Source organism: Chinchilla lanigera, unplaced genomic scaffold (genome assembly GCF_000276665.1).
Source record: "Chinchilla lanigera isolate Chin_1 unplaced genomic scaffold, ChiLan1.0 scaffold00012, whole genome shotgun sequence".
Taxonomy (NCBI): domain Eukaryota; kingdom Metazoa; phylum Chordata; class Mammalia; order Rodentia; family Chinchillidae; genus Chinchilla; species Chinchilla lanigera.
In genome coordinates this window covers 33364605-33371022 of record NW_004955413.1, presented here as the reverse complement: position 1 = coordinate 33371022, position 6418 = coordinate 33364605, and the positions used below count along the sequence as shown (strand labels likewise).

At 41.4% G+C, this 6418-nt stretch overlaps 1 protein-coding gene and 1 long non-coding RNA gene across 8 annotated transcripts in view; one reads left to right on the top strand and one right to left on the bottom strand.

The window, feature by feature from the left end:
- The window catches only part of Ppp6r2 (protein phosphatase 6, regulatory subunit 2), a 62483-nt gene that overhangs the window by 54339 nt on the left and 1726 nt on the right, over window positions 1–6418 (bottom strand). Inside the window, exon 1 of one of the 7 annotated variants that reach the window (XM_005379558.2) lies at window positions 1406–1489. The exons of the other annotated variants lie outside the window; for them this stretch is intronic. The gene's annotated coding sequence lies outside the window, so the exon portion shown is untranslated. Of the gene's footprint in view, window positions 1–1405; window positions 1490–6418 lie in introns of those variants that run through there. 7 annotated transcript variants of the gene reach the window in all.
- LOC106147933 overlaps window positions 3716–6418 on the top strand; it is an 8590-nt gene continuing 5887 nt past the window's right edge. The window contains exon 1 of the long non-coding RNA XR_001232969.1: window positions 3716–3867. This is a non-coding gene — a long non-coding RNA (uncharacterized LOC106147933). The remainder of the gene's footprint in view (window positions 3868–6418) is intronic.

Sequence of the window (6418 nt, the reverse complement as noted above, 5' to 3'; positions counted from 1 at the left end):
AAAAAAAAAAAAAAAAAAAAAAAGCCTAGAGCACTGGTACACACCTGTAATTCTAGCATTTACGAAGGCTGTGGCAGTAGAATTGCAAGTTCACATCCCACTTGGGCAACTTAGCAACACCCTGTCTCAGAAAAAAATATAAAAATGGCAGTGGGCCAGGTGTGGTGGCATACACCTGCAATCCCAGCACTCGGGAGGCTCTGGCAGGAGGACTGCCATGAGTTTGAGGCCACCCTTGACTACATAATGAGACTCTGTCTCAAAAAAAGTAAAAATAAATAAATAAATAAATAAATAAATAAGGGCTGGAAAGCTAGCCCAATGTGAAGGTCCTCAATTCAATCCCCAGTATTATCAACAAGACAAAACAGAGAGTTACCAACTTTTTAACCTTGCCAAAGTAAAGAGACAATAAGGATGGTGTATGCTTGTAATCCTAGCACTGGGGAGGCTGAGGCAGGAAGATCTTTGCGAGTTCAAGACCAACCTAGGCTACAAAGTAAGCTCAAGGCCAGCTTAAACTGTATAGTGAGACCCTGTCTCACAAAGACAAAAAAAATAATAAAAATAAAACCAGGTTACTCAAGATCAGCTATTTGTCTAACTGGCTCAAATCAGAATTGTGCTTTGCGTTACATTATTTTTTTGTTTTTTTTAATTTTGTTTTTTGAGACAGGATCTCAATACATAGTTCAGGCTAGCTTTCAACTCACAGCAATCCTCCTGCCTCAGCTTTCCAAGTGCTCGGATTACAGGTGTGTACCACCATGCCCATCAATTTGTGTTAAATTTTTAAAAATCCCTCTACACTTCTGTCAGCTACCCATGCATTTTAAGAAGCACAATACTCAAAATTATTGCATCAGTGGCATCCTTTAAGGATTCACTGAAACAGTACTCGTTCCACTGCAGCTAATTTCATTGGGAAAAGAACTGATTCCCAAGCAGTTGCTCAGATACACTGCACACAGCTCTTCCAAACATTTCTCATACCCCAGCAACCACTCCTGCCCTTTAGACGGGTGCCTGCCTTCAGTGAGGGCCCTCATCTTCCTTCTCTGACTGATTCAAAGGTCACCTCTGACTGCATCCTTGAATAAGCAGCTTGTTCACTAGAAAGACTCCTGCTTCTTCTGTGTGGGGCACCGATACAGCAGGACGATTCTGCCCATCCTGACAAATGCCCTCAAGAGTCCCTCAAGACTGCTCTGCCAAGATCCTCTACACACTCACCCACAAACTCAAGAGTTAAGGGAAAGGGGGGCTGGGGATTTAGCTCAGCGGCAAAAGTGCCTGCCTGGCAAGCACAAGGTCGTGAGTTCGGTTCCCGGTACCGGAGGAAAACCAAAAAAAAAAAAAAAAAGAGTTAAGGGAAAGGAACTTGAGGTTCTGTTTATTTATTTACCTTTTCAAGGTAGCAGATCCATCAGACAAGAAGTGAATTTCAAACAGAAATGTTGCCCCATATGATCCTATAGTTCTCTGAAGGATCCCTTTAAACCAGAACATTCTGCGGTGGAGACTGTTGCTAAGAGGAAATTAAAAATCCAAACTATAAGCTGGGCATGGTGGCACATGCCTGTAATCCCAGCACTTGGGAGGCAGAGGCAGGAGAAACACTGCAGGTTCAAGGTCAACCTGGGATACATAGTAAGTTCAAGGGCAGGCTGGAATATATAACAAGCAAGATCCTGTCTCAAAAAAAGACCTTCTATGTAAGAGAAGGAGACAGAGATAAGGCCACCATGCTCATGGTACCAGAGTGGCAAGCTGACCACCTATCTCCTTGCAGCCCCTCCTGCAGGGTATCACATTGGTACTATCACACTCGGACATGCTGAGAGCACTGACGCTGTGGAACCCAGGAACTGCTTCCTTGGGCCTCAGAAAATAAGTCACTAAACATGGACACACCTGATTCAGCGATTCCACTGGTCTGAGGCAGGAGAATCACAAATTTGAGCCCAGTATAGAAAACCTAGCCAGGTATGGTGGTGCACACCTCTAATCCCAGCACTTGGGAAGCTGAGACAGGAGGATTGCTGCGAGTTCGAGACCAGCTTGGGCTACATAGTGAGTTCAAGGCCAACCTGAGCTACATAGCAAGACTCTGTCTCAAAAAAAAAGAAAACCTAGTGATTAAACACAAGGCCTCACACTGAGCTACCTCACTCATCCCTTTTATTTCTATTTTGAGATAGTCTGGCTAAATTTCTGGGTGTGGTGGTACATGACTATAATCTGAGCACTCATGAGGCTAAGGCAGATTGCTGCAAGTTAAAGGCCAGGGTGAGCTACATAATGAGTTCAAGGCCAGCCTGGACTACACAAGGAAACCGTCTCAAAAATTTAAAAAAAAAAGGGGCTGGGGATTTAGCTCATCGGCAAAGCGCCTGCCTGGCAAGTGCAAGGTCATGAGTTCGGTTCCTGGTACCAGAGAAAAACCAAAAAAAAAAAAAAAAAAATTAAAAAAAAAATCACTAAGTTGCCTAGGCTGGGCTCAAATTTACAATCCTCCCACTTCAGCCTCCTAGACTGCTGGGATTACATGAGCATGAGCCATCACATTTGGCCCTCTTAAATTTTTCTATTGAGATTACACTGAATTTCTACATCAGTTTTGGGAGAACTAGCATAGTTACAAATTGAGTTTTTCAATACAAAACCAGGATTACCTTCCTGTCTACCAATTCTTCTTTAACTCTTCTCACAACTGAACAGTGTTCTCCAAGACATCTTGCACATTTTTATTGCATTTATCCTATATGCTTTGTACTTGTAATTCTACTGTATACATTTTTGTTTTGTTTTGAGACAAGGTCTTGCTATGTAGTCTAGTCTGGCCTTGAATTTGCTAAGATGCCCAGGATGATCTCGAACACCTGATCTCCTTGCCTCAGCCTCCAAATTACCACCCCCAGCCTGGTATATACTATGTTTTAATTTCAGTGTGTTTGGTGATGATACAGGGTTATCTATTTTTGTAAAGTGATTTTGTATCCAGAAATTTGCTAAATTATTATTGATGTAAATTATCTAAAGATCATTTTAGATTTTCTACATAACAATATCATCAATGAATAACAATGTGTTTCTTCTATTTGCATACCTTTATCTTTTTTTTGAGACAGAGTCTCACTATGTAGTTCAGGCTAGCTTTCAACTCACTGTGTAACCCAGGCTAGCCCTCAAACTTGTGGTGACCCCTCTGCCTCAGCCTTTCAAGTGCTGGGATTACAGGTGTGCACCACCATACCTGGCCCTCAAATCCCTGTATCTTGTTGCCCTTTTTCTGATTTACTGGGCTGGGTGAAACCTCCACTATAATCCTCAGTAGAAGTGGCAAAAGTGAGCATCCCATATTATTCCCACTTTCAGAGAGTTTTCAAAACAGCATCAAGTCAGTATTTGCTTAAAAAATTGTTTTGGTGAATTTTCTTTATAAAAATTAAAGAGGTTAGCCAGGCACTGTGGCACACACCTGTAATCCCAGCACTCGGGAGGCTGAGGCAGGAGGATCACTGTGAGTTTGAGACCAGCCTAGGCTACAAAGTGAGCTCAAGGCCAGCCGAAACTGCATAATGAGACCCTGTCTCAAAAGGACAAAAAAAAAAAGAAATTTCACTATTTTTTATTTACTACTTCTGTTTGTGTGGGTCACTGGTGATGTGCCCTTGAAAGGGTGCCAGGACCCAACCCCTTCATCCTTCTCTCTTTTGCTTCCCTAGCCACTTGCTCCACCATGTGCTTCTTCCGTGATGCTCTCAGCCTGCCACAGGCACAAAATCCATGGGAACAGCAGACTACAAACTGAGACCTCTGAAACCAAGAGCCAACCTTTTTCCACAATTTAAATTGCTTTCTCAGGTATTTGGTCACAGCAACAGAAAGCTGACTACTACAAACCATCAGTCTAACTACTGCTCAAATGAAGTTAATCTGTCTTTATCTTCTGGTTCATTTTAAGATCCTTGTCTTTGGTGCTTTGCAATTTGACTCTCTTTTGCCAGGTGTGGTAGCACACACCTTAATCCCAGAACTTGGAAGGCTGAGGCAGGAGGATCGTCATGAGTTTGAGACCAGCCTCAGCTACAAAGTGAGCTCAAGGCCAGCCTGAACTGCATAGCGAAACCTTGCCCCAAAAAGACCAAAAAAAAAAAAAAAAAAAGTGCCCATTTTCTCTTTTCTCCTTATAGAATACTAATGAAATGTATTTTACTCAACATGAAATGTATTCTTACTCAATGGTCCAGGTCACTTACCCTCTCCTTTGTTTTCCATCATTTTCTCTGTGCTTTGTTCTGTGTAGTTACTTCTCACCTGTCTGATTCACTAATTTTCTTTTCAGTACATATAATTTGGTCTTTGTTTTTTGTTTCTTTGTCTGTCTATTTGTTTGTTCTTAGATGGGGTCTCATTATATAGTGCAGATGGCCTTTTTAGTATATGTACTGTCAAAGCAAGCACCACGCTGGCCTTGAACTTGCTTATGTAGCCGAGGCTGGCCTCAAACTCATGGTAATCCTCCTGCCTCAGCCTCCCAAATACTGAGATCACAGGCATGGGCCACCACACCTGACATACAATTTGTTCTTAACCCCATATACTAGCCAGGTGTGGTGGCACAGCTATAATCCCAGCACTGAGGAAGGCTCAGACAGAAAGACTGAAAGTTAAAGTCCACTGGGCAATTTAGTCAGACTCTGTCTCAAAATAAAAAATAAAAAGGGCCGGAGATACAGCTCAATGATAGAACCTCTGGTTTGATCCCCAGTATTGGGGTGCAGAAGAAGTCCACATACTGAATAATTTTTTTTTATTTTTTGACATGGGAATTTTGTGACACTGCCCATACTGGCTTCAAACTCCTGAGCTTAAGTAATCCTCCTGTATCTGGTTCTTCTAATAAATGAAGCCTTGAGGGGCTGTTTCTACTGATTCTAACTCATGATGCCTTATTTTCTTGTGCACTTAGTATTTCTGTCTGTGTACTACTAATCATTGTCTTTAAAAAATTGTCAATAGAGATTTTTTATATCTTCCAATGAAAATAACCTTCCCCAAAGAGGTTTTAAGTCTGCTCTTGTAGGAAGCCTGAAAGCATTATCACACCAAAACACCTTAAATTCAGCCTTGATTTTTCTGAATTACTACCTAATATAAAGCTGGGTGAAAAATGCTCAGAAAGGCAAACCCATGACCATAATTCCCAGAGATATGGTTTCCACATTTTCTTTTTTTCCTGCTACATGCAGTAAAAAGACAGCCAGGTGGGGGGCAGAAAATCCACTCTAACCCTGTAGCGTGGGGAGCTCTCCTCTAGGCTCTCTGCCTTGAGAAGTCAGAGACCTTAACTACTCTAAGTCCTCTAAAGTGACAGCCCCACTTTTTCCAGGTTGGCAAACACCCTGAGAGCAAAGGAAGATTTTCCATGCCATGGTGCTTACATGACCTTTCTTTGTTTCTACTTTCTGTTAAGATTTTGACCTAAAAGCTCCTTGCTATCTTGTTAGTTCTCTGATTATTTGTAATTCAGTAATTTTAGTTGTTTTCCATAGAGTGAGAAGTGAGTAGAAGACAGCTCAATATTACATATGTTTTTCTTTAAAAATTTTCCTGATACACAATTCCATATTGATATTTGTACTCTCTCATCACTTACTGGATTACAGGCATGCCCCACCACACCCAGCTTGGCTTCTATTCATGCTGATGAGATACTTGTTGTCAGCCTACTTGATGTTCCTATTTAGATAGTATTTTACCTCTAGCTCAGTATCTTCTTTCTAGGTCTGCTTCTACACAGTTCCAATGTATGGTGGGACATGGTGGATGCCTGTAATACGAGCACTCAGGAGGCTAAGGCAGGAGGATCACCACTGAGTTTGATGCCAGCTTGGGCTACAAAGTGAATTCAAGGCCAGACTGAACTGCATAGTGAAACCCTATCTCAAAAAGACCAAAAAAAAATTTTTTTTTCAATGTATGAGTACGATTTGGATTTTTAAAAAAATGTAGATTACTTTGGACATACTGTGCTTCCTAAATCTATATATCTATGTCTTTTATTAGTTGTTTTATTTTGCTTTGTTTTGTTTTTTTGAGACAGGGTCCTGCTCTATAGCCCAGGCTGGCCTCAAACTTAAGCTATCCTCTTGCCCTAGCCTCCTGAGTGCTGGGATTATAGGTATGCACCACCACACCTGGCTTTGATTAGTTCTTGAAATGCTAAAAACTATTAATACTTTAAGTGCCAGGTGTGGCAGTGCATTCCTGTAACTCCAGTACTCTGGAGGCTGAAGCAGAAGGATGGCCACAAGTTTGAGGCCAGTCAGAGTTATATAGTGAGTTCAAGGCCAGCTGTACTACATAATGAAATCCTGTCTCAAAAAAAAAAAAAAAAAAAAAAAAAAAAAAA